Source organism: Camellia sinensis, chromosome 4 (genome assembly GCF_055761805.1).
Source record: "Camellia sinensis isolate YWXY chromosome 4, ASM5576180v1, whole genome shotgun sequence".
Classification (NCBI taxonomy): domain Eukaryota; kingdom Viridiplantae; phylum Streptophyta; class Magnoliopsida; order Ericales; family Theaceae; genus Camellia; species Camellia sinensis.
The window spans coordinates 210,790,176-210,805,790 of NC_138964.1; positions in this window are offsets into that span (position 1 = coordinate 210,790,176).

A 15,615-nucleotide genomic window follows, 5' to 3' on the forward strand; every position below is an offset into this window, starting at 1 on the left:
ATCTTTCATATCAAAATGGCTACTAAGCATATTTTTAGTTTCCACGATGATATGTAAATTAGAGCCAAATATAAGTAAATCATCCACATAGAGACTAATAATGACATGTGAATTCTCTTCAGATTTATAGTAAATGCATTTATCACATTCATTCGTTTTATAGCCATTCTCAATCATACATGAATCAAATTTCTCATGCCACTGTTTAGGGGCCTGTTTTAAGCCATATAGGGATTTAACTAGCTTGCACACTTTGCTTTCTTGACCGGGTTCCACAAAACCCTCAGGTTGATCCATATAGATTTCTTCACCCAGGTTTCCATTTAAAAAGGCTGTTTTAACATCCATTTGATGAATTTTTAAATCATGAATTGCAGCCACTGTAATTAATAGTCTAATGGATGTAACTCTAGTAACCGGAGAAAATGTATCAAAAAAGTCAAGATCTGCTTGTTGTTTAAAACCTTTTGCAACAAACCTTGCTTTATATTTATCAATAGTTCCATCCGATTTAAGTTTTTTTCTCAAAACTCTTTTACAGTCAATAATTTTACAACCTGGTGGTAAATCTACTAATACCCAAGTTTTATTGGATAATAATGATTCCATCTCATTATTTATAGCCTCGTTCCAAAAAACAGAGTCAGAAGACACAAAAGCTTCTTGTAAAGTTAATGGAATTTCCTCCACATTAAAAACATGATAATCAGGGCCAAAATATTTTTCTAATCTGGCTCTTTTACTCCTTCTAGGTTCAAAAACTACAGTATCTTGGTTTTGTAAAAGAGGAGTAGAGGAACCGGTTTCAGATAAAATATTTTCTTGATAATTTTGACCCCTACCATTTTTAGATTTAAAAGGAAATTTTTCTTCATGAAAAATTGCATCACCTGATTAAAAAATTATTTTGTTTTCAATATCAAAAAATCCATAGGCTGTACTATTTGTTGCATATTCCTCGGCCTGGCGTCGGACGACCTCTCCGTTGGTGTTGGTAGCATCAATTCTATTTCTGCGGGAACCTGGTATTTTTTGCACATACCCTCCAACTCCCCCGTAGTAACGTTCGACTTGTCACCCTTCGTATGCTAGTGATCTGGCTCAGCCTGGTTGATTGGCTTCGGAGCCGCCATCAATGTCAACAAACGCGGTGGTCCCGCCGGCTCCCTTACTCTCTCCACTTGCCTCTCCGTCCTGTATTGCTCCGCCAACTCCACCGCATTGTCGTCCCCTAGTGGATCAACCCTGGCAGTTTTAGCTTCTTCCTGGGCCATTTCTGTCGTATGTCTGCGAATGGCTTCGGATGCGGGCGCAAGAAAATTCAAAAAATGTCGCAAGGGTGTATCACTTGCAACGAAGGAGTCTATACTTGGAATGTTTTGAATTTTTGAGAAAAGGTAGGTAAAACGTATAATACCAAAAGCCCCAAGCTTGCCTGTATTCCAGGGGTCACAATTAATTTTCGCCAGTTTGAAAAAATTTTAACCATCTGCCAAAACTGCCTTTTCAACACCCACAATGACCTGTCGTTTCACTTCTGGTCCAACGCCTAACCTTCCCCACTACGTGATTCTGCCACGTGTACAGCCACGATTCACTGCCCCTTTCCCCTTCCCTGTCTATTCCACTTCACTTCAACACGTGACACGCCGCCTTTCGAGCCTCGAACCACACCACTCGGCCACCCTTCGCAGTCGGCCCTCCTCTTGGTCGGCCCCCCTCTTGGTCAGCCCCTTCACTCGGCCACCCTTCGCGATCGGCCCCCCTACTCGGTCACCCTTTGCGGTCGGCCTTCCTCTTGGTCGGGGCCCCCACTCGGCCACCCTTCGTGGTCGGCCCTCCTTTTGGTCGGCCCTTCCACTTAGCCACCCTTTGCGGTCGGCCCTCCTCTTGGTCAGTCCCCCTACTTGGCCACCCTTTGCGGTCGGCCTTCCTCATTGTCGATCACCCCTCTCGGTCGGCCTTGACCCTGCCGATCTTACCCTCAGTTTCTTCATTATTCCCTTCGTTGGACTAAAGCTGCACTTGGGAATGGGGGACTACTGATATGGGTAAGCCCATAAAGACTATAGCTCACCGTTTAGGGCCCAATACATATCTCAAATACCAAAACCCAGCACTGCTAAAACTCCACATAGCAATAAGAACCAATGACATCAAGACACGTGGCGAGAGAAGGGCAAGCCACATCAGCAGACAAAGATCTACAAAGTTATTGCCACGGCACATCGCCATTAATGAGGCCCCTTACAGTATTTATTGCGCTAATCCCTCTCCGTCGGGACAGTACGCCCTCACCCTGAACAAGGTAAGCTACAGCATAGACTTTCGGCCAAGGTGGCAGGTCGAAAGGGACAACGAAATGATTACCAGAGGATATAAGCAGGTATTGAAGACAAGAAGAATGTTAAGCTTTTCTATCTCTATTCCATCTCTACACTTCACTTCTCTTCCTAATTTACTCGTCGGAGGGTTCGCTGGGGGACTCCCCGTTCCCCATTGGACTTTTGTGCAAGTTCCTCCGTGGGCTTGGTCATTCAGACGTAAGCTTGAGGAGCGTGGATCAGTTCGACCCGTCCTGTCATCAGTAGCTGTATCATCAAATATGAATATAATGATAGCCAACATCTTGATGCATGGGAACTACCAAAACATAATGACAACCAAGATTAAATATCAACATTAATATGAGTAGGAGAGATTGAGGGTGTTTTGGTCTTCTTACCTCAAATAGGACCTAATGGAATACTAAAAAAGAATATGAGTTGGATGGAATAAAATTCTTAGAAAAAAGATTTATCAAAAAAACTCCCTATTTTTTTTTTATAAATTTTTATATATGAATAAAAAAATTTCATTTTTATTTCCACCAACATTTTTTTTCTTGTCTATTCACCCATATTTATTACAATATTACTAAACACCTTCATTCTCATTTATTACAGTATTATTGAATTTTTGTATTTTTTTGTATTTGTTGAGTTTAAAAAAAAAAGACAAAATATTATACTTTTTAAGTATATCTAAAAAATAAAAATAAAAATTGTTTAAAATATTAAAAAAAATCAGTAAAAATAAAAAAAAAACACGAAAAATAAAAAATAAAAACTCAATTTTTTTAGTGAGTTAAACCAAAAAAGATGATTGTTATTTTTCTTGAAATGACATGAACAAAATATCAACATTATTTTATATATATCTAAAGGCTAGGAAAAAATATGCCATTTTAATCTGACAAGGGTAAGTGCACTTTTTCAAATGTGAGAGGAGATCTGCATTAAACAGAAATCTCAGGGTGTGTCAGTGTAATTTACCCTTTGTTTAAATAATACTTTTATGGAATGATAAAGTTAAGATTATCAAAATAAATAATTACAATTATTCTTTAATTTTAAATGACTTTTTTTTTCTCAAATTTAATCATTATTTTTAATATTAAAATGAATATTTATTTTATTATATTGAAATTAAGTACAAAAGTATATTTAAACTGCACTCTTATAATTTAATAGAACGAAAATTACATTACATATTTCGTAATATATTTTTAAATAATTCTATATATATATATGTATACATAAATAATTTAATTAAAATTATTATATATTTATTTAAGCTATATTTTATGGTAAAATTAATATTATTCTTTTATGAAGCATACATTGCAACATATTTCTAAAATAATTTATATATAGACATATATAAATAATTTTATTTTATTTTATAAAATATTATTTAAAAAGAAAAAATAACTTGTACATTTCATGGGTCAACTACTCCTTATATTATTAAAAGTAGTGTTTACTTTCAATTTTTCTCTTTCCTATGTGGCACACCTCTCCTTTATTATTATTATTATTATTTATTATTAAAATGCCACATCAATATATATTCTTTTACCAAAACTCTTTTTAAAATTTAATATTTAAAAGTCTTAATCTAAATTACCCATTTACAAAACCTAATAGAATTATACATACTAAAAGTACTTTACCAATTAATTAATTTTATTATACTTTTTTCACTTTTTTTAAATGAAATATTAAAATCATTTCTTATTTTTATGTCTATCTTATTTATAATATTAATTATATTGAATTTCTTAAATAATTAGAAGCACTTTTAATTTTATAACAATTATTTCTAATATCAAGTTATATCATATAAATTTATAATATACATTTATTTAAGGTACATTTTTGTAGCATGAAAGGTTAAAATTATAAATGATTTTTTTTGTGTGTTATAATTTGATATAATTTAAAATTATTATATATATTTATTTAATTTAGGGGTACTTTTTCTTAAATCTCTTTTCACCTACTTTTGTTTCATTTAGTTTACATTATTTTCTTATATTTCAATAAGCCCTATGGGTGGCATAGTTATCAAAATACCCCTAATAATATTCACATTTATAGTGCGAATGTTTCGTGATGTGAATGTTCACACCGCTATGTGAATGTTCACACCATCAATGTGAATGTTAACATGTCAATGAAAATATTTATATTATCAATGTGAATATTTACACATCAATGTGAATATTCACATTGCAAAATATGAATGTTCAAATTACCAAATTGGTAACTGTTCAAAAAATATTTGTAAGGGTAGAAATGTTCATAAAATACCTTAAATATGAGAATTAAGATTTGGTAGATCAAATGTTCAAATAATAATTATAATACAAGAATATCTTATAGAGTAATTGGGATACAAACACTTGAAAAATGATTTTTTAATAAATCTCTTTTTAATTTATATTTTTATAGTACAATAGAGCTAAAATTATTAAAATATACACACATAATTTATTTAAAATTATTTTATGTGTTGATTTAAATAAAACTTTATAAAATGATAGGATTAATATTATCAAAGTAAATAAAAAAAATACTATTTACCTTTGACTTTTTTTCGCTCTCCTATGTAGCACATCTCCCTTTTTTTTCTTTTTTTTTTCCCTTTTTGTTTTATATGAAAATTCCAAATCAATACCCTTACCAAAATTCTTTCTAAAATTTAATATTCAAAAGACTTCTACTTTAATCTAATTACCCATAAACAAAACTTAATAGAATTATACATACTAAAATATTTTACCAATTAATTTTATTCTACTTTTTTTCACTTCTTTTTTAAATTAAGTATTAAAAATATTTATTTTTATGAAATTTATTATATATATTTGTGTAAGTTACATTTTTATAACACGATAGAGTTAAATTTTTTAAAATACACATAAATAAGTAATTTAAAATTAGTATAGGTGTTGATTTAAGTAACGCTTTCATGAAACAATGCAACTAAAATTATTAAAATAAAAATTAGAATCATTTTTTAAAATTTAAATTATTGCTTCTTTTTTTTTCTTGAATTTAGTGATTATTTTATATATTCCAAAATATAAATAATTTGGCTAAATTTTATAAATTTTTTTTTTAAAAATAAATACATTTGGCCCGTATATTGCAGGGATAACTACTAATTGTTATTATCACAATATAAGATAACCTATTAAATTATCATTATTATCACATAGTATTACTATTATATCTAATCTTTATTTTTAAAAATTATCCCAAATAAGTCTTATTTTAATGTTTCACCCGAGGCTTCAAAAATTCAAGAACTGTCCCTCATGCAGACGTGTCCAATTTTTTTGGACCTATTTGCCTTTGCCTTAGAGTCTAAAAGAAACAGAAATTATGACATGGGTTAAGAAGATCATATAATTATGTATTCATCCAATCATTTCTCTATCATTCTCTTATTTTTAACATAATGTAATTTTTAAGTCCTTATTATTGATTGGAGGCATACAATTAACATAAAATTTTCAAAAAACAGAATAATTACTCAAAAAGAAGAGTCCTTTTTATAACAGGAATAAAAAAAGAAGAGTCACTATTACAATAGGAATAAGAATCCTAATAAAATATAAACTAGATCACTTCCTAATCCCAAGCTGAGACTAACATGAATTACTTAGTAAATATAAAAAGATGAATAATTGCTCAAAAAGAACGGTCCTTTTTATAATAGGAATAAGAAAAAGAAGAGTCACTCTTACAATAGGAATAAAATAGATCACTTACTAATCCCAAGCCGAGACTAACATGAATTAATTAGTAAATATAATGACAGTCGATTAATTAAATCATCACAGTAAACTCTCTCTTTTTCGTATAATATTTTTACTGAACTAGATTAGACTCACTCTCGTAGGCCAGTTTGATCTCATCTCAAGGAAAATAATGCTTTCTTTCAAATTTAAGCCTATGTACGTTGTTGTCTAACTCGAAGTTCTTGTTTGCTCAATTTTCAGTATTTTTTTTTCTCATCATTTTACCCACCATAAATATATATCTATTTTATGAACTATTATATATGGAGTAAACTGTAAGCTGCGTCTCCTAATAGGAGACTTAATGTGGCCCACATACATATTAATATTTGTAAATTATATATATTATATATTATATATTATATATTATATATATATATTTATCCTTACATGTATATTTATCTTTTGATAATTATGGGCGATAATTATTGAGGTTACCTAAAATATCAACAACTCTAAATTGTGGTTTGGTTAAGGCCTATCAATTTTCAATAATTAAGTTTCCTTGATGGAAGGAAACTAACAAGGTTTATCTGATAAATGGAAGAAAACTAACAAGGTTTATCTGATAATGTATCTATCTGATAAGGGCCTCTGACCTCACAGTTATAAATAGGCCTGTGGTTTTCCAACAATAAGGCACTTAAGCTTTGCATAGGTTAGAAGACACTTATTTCTAAAGTGTGAAGCGAGTGATATAATATTGAGAGGTTCAGAAGAAATACACATATCACACAACTTGATCAACAATGGCTAGAGGAGGTTAGTATAAATTTAGGTTAGTATAAATTTTATTCTGCTGTATATCCATACATATATGATTATATTATATGTGTATGATTTTCCTACATAAACACCCTTGTCATGCTATTTTTATACCAATTTTTCCTTTCCGGCCAACAAATTCGTTACATGAAATTTCTTTACAATTGCTTCAGGTTTCTTTAATTTTCACATTCAAAATCTGTTTCAATTTTCAAATTTTAATGTCAGTCAAGCTTTCACAATTTTATCTTATACACACGCATTGAATTTGCCAATATTTCTAGTTATATATATCACACAACACATTTGGTATAGATGAAGTCGAGTTACGTTGATAACTTTTTTTTTCCTATCTAATTGTTTCAATTGATAAGACTTCTAATAAATATATGACTCACACCAACAGCTTGAGTTATAATTGATTTATACTATAACTGAAGAAATTCTAGGCATTTAGGGTTTGCTTCTCAATCATTGAGACTTCTCAAACACTTGTATTAAGAATTTGAAAAGTGGTTTGCGGAGAAAAGACAATGCAAATGAAATAAAAATTACATTTTTGTCACTTTTTCTTTTTCTTTCTCTCTCTCTCTCTCTCTCTCTTTTATTAACAAATTCTTTCTCAAATCCTAAATCCAATAACATTACTGTTATTGCAGCGAGCTAGATCTTCACAACATCATCATCAATGGCAAAGGAAGTAATTGAAAATGTGACCACAGTGAATGGAGGAGAAAAGAATGAGAATACATGGTCTAATCTGCCAACTCTCATTGTGTGGATGATCAAAGACAGACTAGATTTCCCAACCAATCAACGATTTGCTGTCGTTTGCAAGAGTTGGCACGAGGCATCCTTATCCTACACCATCAATCACCAATCTACTACTAGGGAACCACCACCGTGGATCATGATGACCAGAGAAGTAGGCGAGAGCAAGCGTGACTTCATAAATATCTCAACCGGGGAGAAGTACACCATTGATCTCCCAGATTTTCGCAAAACCATTGTCTTGTATTCAACAAAAGGGTGGCTGCTCTTAGTTAAAGTGACGACGCACACAGAGAGAAATTTCTTCAAACGATATGTGGACACTGATACTGATTGCCCTTTCTTCTTGCTTAATCCTTTCACCAAGGCAAAGATTAAATTACCCTTAATTCCACATATACCAGAACCTTATGGTGCATTTACTGTAGTGGATGCCAATCCTCAAATTGTTGTCCTCGCCAGTGCTGCTTTGTTCAATCGTAGAGCACTTCCTTGCATAAATCTATGGACCATCCATGTAGGGGTTGATCAAGTGTGGAGTCAAAATTCCAGCACATGGCAATTGCCAAGAACAATTTCCATGATACCGAGAGTTTTGATTGTTGGGCAGGTGGTGTATTGCTTCAATCGACATTCGCAAGCTTTTGTTTTTGATTTGTTGAATTCACAATTTCAAGACCCTATGAAAATAGAAGCAGCTGAATTTTCAATCGAGCCTCCATTCTGCGTAATGGAAAACCGAGGAGAGATTTATAAGGTTTGCCACTGCCTCGATTGCAAGAATTGGAAAGTTACCATAATGTTTTACAGGTTGAAGACTAATTCAGATTGGGAGCATTTGAACAGTGAAGAGTTGAAAGATAAGCATTGGTATTTGATCAGTAGGCCAGAGTACCAGTGTTTTGTTTTGAAGAAAAAAGGACCATGTGAAAATTACCGAAACCAGATGCTGGATGTTGACTATAATGAGTATTCTAAGATGCATTTTTTTGTGGCTCATGAAGTGGTAAGAAAATTCCCGTCAGATTTAAGTACTACTGTTCGGTTCCGTCTAATCAAGGATTGGGTTGACATGGGTTAGATTTATTTATATGAAAAGATCATTAATCAGATACACAGTACATATTCATTTTTTTTTTTCAGGACAAGCTTGTTTGGAAGGAATGTGGTGTCGGAAATGGAAGACGATCCAAAAACATATTTGTTTTTGTTTTTTTTTTTTAAAAGGGAATTATTTTTATACCAATGGCAACATCTTAGGTGGTCTCTAATTTAACCAAGCAGCTAGCTCCATTTCTCCATTAATTAATGCGAGTTGGAAGGGTCTTGTCGTTTACTTTGTCGTATGCTTATATCTCAAGTTTTCATTTGTAATTTTTTTTTTTTTTTTTTTCTGGGGTTATATGTGATCCTTTCTAGTCCAATGTATTATAAAGTATGTTAAAATGAGGGAAACACTATGGTGCACACTTTTTTAAAGGGTGTGCACCATATATATCTTACGGTATAATTTTAATTTTTTGACTCTTAATTAATTATTTTTTTTGGTCATATCTAATATGAGATATAACTAAAATAATATCATAATTAAAGAAAAAAATTAGTCATAAATATAGAAGAAAATGACATAATTGGGGTGCATATGATACTCTTTTTGAAAGGGTGTTTATTAGAATTTCCCTAAAATGAATGATATTAGGAGGTGTTTGGGAATTTGTTTTTGGATTTTTTTTTTTTACAGGACAAATGTTTTATTAAAAAAAAAAAAAAACAAATTCAAACAAAATATCACATCAAACCCCATAATCATTTACTTTTTTTCTCACAAATATCACATTCAACCACAAAAAAATTCAACTATCTTTCCAAAAATAAAAAAAAAATTTCTCCAATAATATCCTACAATTAAAAAAACCTACAAAAAAACGCACTTCCCAAACACCCACTAAGTGTGTATGGTATGATTTTGAATTTTTAGGATGGGAAAAAAAAAAAAGAAGTTGCATGCACTCTTTTTGAAGATTTTTATTTGAGGATAAAATTTGATTATAATGAACTCTTTTAGAATTTGAAGAAAATAATTTGGCCTTCAATGAGGCTGACGTCACAAGATCGGCTAGAATGTGATTTCTGGTAACTGCGGTTTTAAAAACATCACTAAAAGGTTAGCATGTAATTATAAAACGTTACAAAAGTTATTCTCATCATCGATGTTTTGAAAATATGTCACTGTATGTTTTGCAAATATACACACCCTTTTCAAGGTGTCTTATAGAATTTCCCTCATAATACCTCCACATTGATTCTGCAATTGTTTTTCCAAAAATTAATATAAAAATAGCAAATGCTTAACTTGGGAAAACCAAAAATAAAAAACAAAAAACAAAACATGCATCGAAATGTTACCATAATTTCTCAACATCCGATGTGTAACGGTCTCAACAATGAGTAGTCTTTAATGTCATCATGAAAAGTCCAGAAGACCTTCACAGCCTACTACACGAAAAAAATTAGAGTTTGATGATACAGATTTATATTTAAGGGGAAAAAAAAAGTAGCAAAGAAGAGGATATAATAGAAAAAAGTTTTATCTCAATATCTTGGCGACGAATAGATGTCAAAGTGATGGCAAGCAGCCCATGTCTTCCAGCAACAGCAACCAGAATTGTCACCTGGAATAGCAAAGAAGCGCAACTCTGAGAGAGAGAAGAACTACTAAAATTTAAACATTTCTAGTTTCAAATTTAGAATTGAGACAAAAGAAAACAACAAAAAACTGACTTGCAATGAATTGCTCGACATTAATATTGAAGAAATCATAACAAATATTACATTCTGTTTGTCTCAGTGTAGACATCCCATTTTTTACCGTCCTCAAGACTTGGATGTTTTTGCAGGTACATCCAGTGACAAGTTTGATTGCTTGTCGAGCGCTTGAAATTCGTGGCAGAACGCCACAGGTTTAAGTTTTCCAAACCCTGCATCAATTTTGTCTCATTTTTGGACCATGTTTAGGTCCTTTCAGCATGTTGCTTGTGATGCACTGCTGGCCATGATTGGGCACTGCTGGCCATGCATCTTGGCCTACCGGCCATTGATGTGCCCTGCCGGCCATCATTGATGGTCGACTGGCCACCAGTGTATCAGTAGATATTTTGTGCTAGCTGGCGAGCACTGGTGCTCCCCTCCATACACGTGTATGGAGGGATGAAGGCAAGCTCTTAGCTTGCATTTCTATATAAGGGGAGGTCTCTCCCCCATTTGAGGGGTTACACAAATTTTGTAAGCAAAATTTTTGGCCTCTCTCTCTGGAATCCTCTCTCTCTTCCTATTTTGTGCTTGAGAGTGGAAATTCTCTACATATTTGCATACAACCCCTTTAACCAAATTAGACTACCTTGGAGCTGAGGTTCTTGAAGGTCTTATTTGAGCTCTCAAAGCTGGTTTTGGCTCAGAAATTGCGTTGTTTGTTGCTGTGCTTCAAGGGTATTAAGCTTACCTCTTTAAAGCTTTGTTTTAGTCACTTGTTTGGCCACCTTTGCATGCTCTATTTGGCCTAGTTTTCAACTACAAAAACTATCGTTTTTAAGGTTTAAAAATGGTTGTTTAAGTCCTTTTTGGAGTTAGGGGTGGTTCATTCTCTTTTGTAGCTTGTTTGCTAAGTATTGTGCCGTCTTTTAAAGCTTTTGAAACACCATTTTCTTGGCCTTTTAACCATTGAATTCCAGGGGAATTTCAGTGGTAGCAAGTTGGTTTTCAGGTCCGAAAGATGAGGGGGTGGCCTCCCCTCCTTGTGTCTTGTTTGTATGTGTAGTTAGTCTAGCATGTGAGCATGTTTTTCTACCTTCTTATGACTTGATCTTAGCATGTTTTTGCTACTGATTTAGCATGCTTTAGCTCTGTTTTGAGTTGTCTTGGTCATATGAGCTTCATCTTGCCTGGTTGTAGTGCAAAGGCCTTTACTAGCTTTGTATTTTAAGGCCTCTAACATGCTTTGCTTGAGATGTTTGCATGCTATAGCATCATTTAACATTTGTTTTCAGTGCATATATCTTTGTCACACTCTCACATAATTCACTATTTCATTACTTTTGAGAATTGTGCTTTGAGCCTTGTTTGTAGCCTAACACATAAGCATGATTTTCTTGCTTTCCATGCTTCCATCTCAGTATGTTTGGGCCACTGTTTTGGCATGTTGTAGCTCTGTTTTGAGCTGGTTTGGTCATTTGAGCTTGGTATTGCATGCCTCTAGTGTAGTGCTCTTCATTAGCTTTGTTGATTTTGGCTTTTAACATATTGTGCATGTGTTGCTTGCATGTTTTAGCATTATTTTTCATGCCATTTCAACACTAAAAAAGTCTGCAACCTCCCTCATTTCTTCATTTTTCTATTTGTTTTGAGGGTTGGTTGACCTTAAGGTTGTGTTTAAGCTTGAGATGGAGCTTGTGCTCTATGGTTTTAACTCTCTTTTGAGGGTTCCTTCTAGCCAAAGACATGATCTCTCTCATGTCTTAAACCATACTTTGGTTAACCCCTCTCTCATTAGAGGACACTCATCTTGGACTTAACCAACTAAAGAATGGCTTGGTAATGCTAAAATGAGTAAACAAAATGAATCGAGTAAAATATAACCAAGATAAGCATGCTATGTGTGCATTACATGTGTTCAATCGGACGTTATATTGAACACAAGGTAGACTGAACCATTTCATACTTAAAGTGTTGAAGTGAGCCAATCTCCTTTGTCTCCATTGCCTTTGATCATTCATGATAAGGTAGTTGTCTTGTGCATTTATTGAAAGTGTACAACTTGGATCTTTGGCCATCATGCATTGAAAATGCTTGATTGGTGGTTTTGGATCCAAGAGTGCCTCTCCTTTGATGTTTTGAGCTGATAAGAAGGGGCACAGTACGGACATGTTCTTGGAAAACCCTCCATTTTTCTCTGTTTGTGCTCTGTTACAGTTTGGTGATCCAGCACACCAGTGGCCGGTAGTGCCTCATCAGTGGCTGGCAAGGCTTCATCCTTGGCCGGCAGTTCCTCTCTTTGGCCGGCAGATGGCCGGCAGCAACCAATCATGGCCGGCAGGCCACTGGTGCATTCCTCAGTATTGTTTTGGTAAGGTGGAGCAGAGAGTTCTTGGAATAACCCTGCAAACAGAGCCTCTCAAGAGCAAACCGGTGGGCTTTTCGGGACGAAAACTGAATGCATGCATATTCAACTTCTTAAAGCAGAGCTGAGGCAATGTAGATAATGCTTTACTTGTTAGTTAGCATGGTTTTGTAATTTAATTAATTAATTCGTTAATTAGTTAAAGTGTTGTAATAACTAAGTAGCTTAGCTTAGCTATTTTTTCAATTTGTTGTGGAATAAGTAGTTTAATTAGATTAGTTTAATTAGCTTAGCTTAGATTAACTTAGTTTTTATTTATTTAGACTCTCCTTCGAGAGGGCACAATGTTGTAATAAGTGTGCGTGTGTGTGTGCATGTCTTCCAACCCCACTTCTTTCTCTCTTTTATTTAACCGCTTTCGATTGTTAGATTATGGCACATTTTGATTAGTATACCTTATGCTTGCATGTTTGTATCATTCATTTGTTTTGCATGCACCGGGCTCGACACATCATTCAAACTGCATTGTATTTCAATACCTATTTGAATACGTGTTTCAAAGTATGCTATCAAAGTCTTGCAAATGCCATATTAATAGCCGAGTCTATTAATTCATATTGCATGTGTTGCATTAGGCATTTTAACATAGTTAGGATCATGCATCTTTCTAATTAGCTTTTGTTTTGGCTTGGAGTATACTGTAAGTTTTACGCTTTAGCATACTTGCATGAATGTGAGTATTGCCATGACAGCATGCTTGCCATGAGGCTATTTGCTTCAGTGATTAACTATATGAATGCCTGTGGATGAAGGCTTTGTTACTTGAATTAGAACAATTCGATGATTGTGAGTTTTAAGCCCACTTTGCGAAGTGGCAAATCATGTTTTAAGCCCACATGAGGGTGGCACTTTCAAACCATTTTTGAAAACAAACATGAGTTGAATTCCTTCCAATTCTTGCGATTTTAGTCTATACTTGCTTGAGTGCGTCACATAGTAAAGTTAGCTAATAACCAGAATAAGAATGCATGTGTTTATAAAACAACATATCATGTTAGTAGAGGCCGATCTGTGATCGGGCGAGCGGGGGTGCTCATTTCAGGACCTTCCCCTCTCGTACCCAAGTTCCCGAGCCGAATCAACTTTGGTGATGACGGACACGCGGCCTTTGGCACGAGTCAGGGTTTCCTAAATTTCCTAAAAACAAAATATTTAGGTGACGACTCTGTAATCTGGCAAAGCAGTCCATGTTTGGCTCTTTTTGATTCAAAATCGATTTTTCAAAACCAATTGCCAGATATGGACTCTTTGTTGTTTATCAGTCTCACATTGCATTTTGTGAGATTAGATTCAGAACCGTGACAAGAGTCCGAACTGTAGGAGACCAATTCACGCCTCTCCAAAAGGGGGGTGCGCGAAGAAAGTCGAGTCTACACTCAGCTATAGAAAACTTTTCCATAAAATATTGTCCATGGAAAATGCTTTCCCATGTTTGGTTGCGACATTGAAACTAAACTAATGTGCTAGTTATAGTATTAGTGGGGTGATGGGGGCGACAGTAGTGGTTTGATAGAGGTGGTAGACGGGTGGTGGTTGAGGAATAGTAGTGGTGGTGTGGCTATTGGTAAGATTGTAGTTTGAAAATGCTCCAATAAATTCGTTTTCCGTTGTACCAAATAAAAGTTTTTCTAATTTTAATTTAAACCCATATAAAAGGTTTTTGGGTTAATTACAAAAAAAAAAAAACCCTACGATTTCGCGTGTTTTTTAATTTAAAATCCAGAATTTCAATTTCGACAAATTAAATCCTAAAGTTTCATCCGTGTTTCAATCTGGCCCCTTTGTCCATCCCCATCATATTAAACTAACGGAAATTTGTATAGAATTTCAAATTCAAGCCCACATGTTTAAACACCTGTATCTCCCTCATTGTAACTCTGTTTCACCTCATGGCCTAATTTTCATTCCACTCTTCATGCGCCTTGTTCCGCATCCTTTTACTTGCCGTCGAAGCTCCGAAAGTTGGCCAAAAATAAATTTTTTCTCTCTTTAGGCAAAATTTTAAGATTCAAATCCACATATTCAAACATTTGTATCTCCCTTGTCGTAACTCCGTTTCACCTCATTTTCATGCCGTTAGATTCAACTCATGGCTTAGTTTTTATTTCATCCCTCATATGCCTTGTTCCACATCTTTTTGCATGTCATCAGATCTCCAAAAGTTGGCCAATAATAAGCTTTCTCTCTCTTAAAATCTTATTTTTGGCTGGAGGTTTGGAGTGGAGAACAAAGCTTTATGGAAACAGATTTTGAGTTGTAAATATGGTGTGGTTGGGATACCAGCTTCCAGATCAGTATCCAGATTATGGACAGATGTTATTCAGTTTACTGCACAAAGACCAGATTTGGTTGATTATTATTTATCAAACCTTAAATTAGTTGCAGGTAATGGGAAAAGAATCCAGTTCTGGGAGGATAAATGGTTAAACAATTTATGCTTGAATGAGGAATTTCCTAGGTTATATAGATTATCTAAGGAGAAGGGTAGCACCATCATGCAGGTGTATCAAAGGAGAGGCTCATCACATGATTGGAATTTTCTTTTTAGAAGAGCTCTATTAGCTTGGGAGGAGGAGGAGGTTGTAAGGCTGCAAGATGTACTAAGGAATGCACCTTCACTCACTGTAGAGTCTGAGGATTCATGTTTATGACTGGCCAATCTATCAGGTACCTACACAGTAGCTACAACATGGAAGTGGTGGGAGTCTTTGAAAGGTAAGGGTGTTAGAGTTATTGATATGCTGTGGAAGAATATTGCCCCACCTAAGGTGAAATT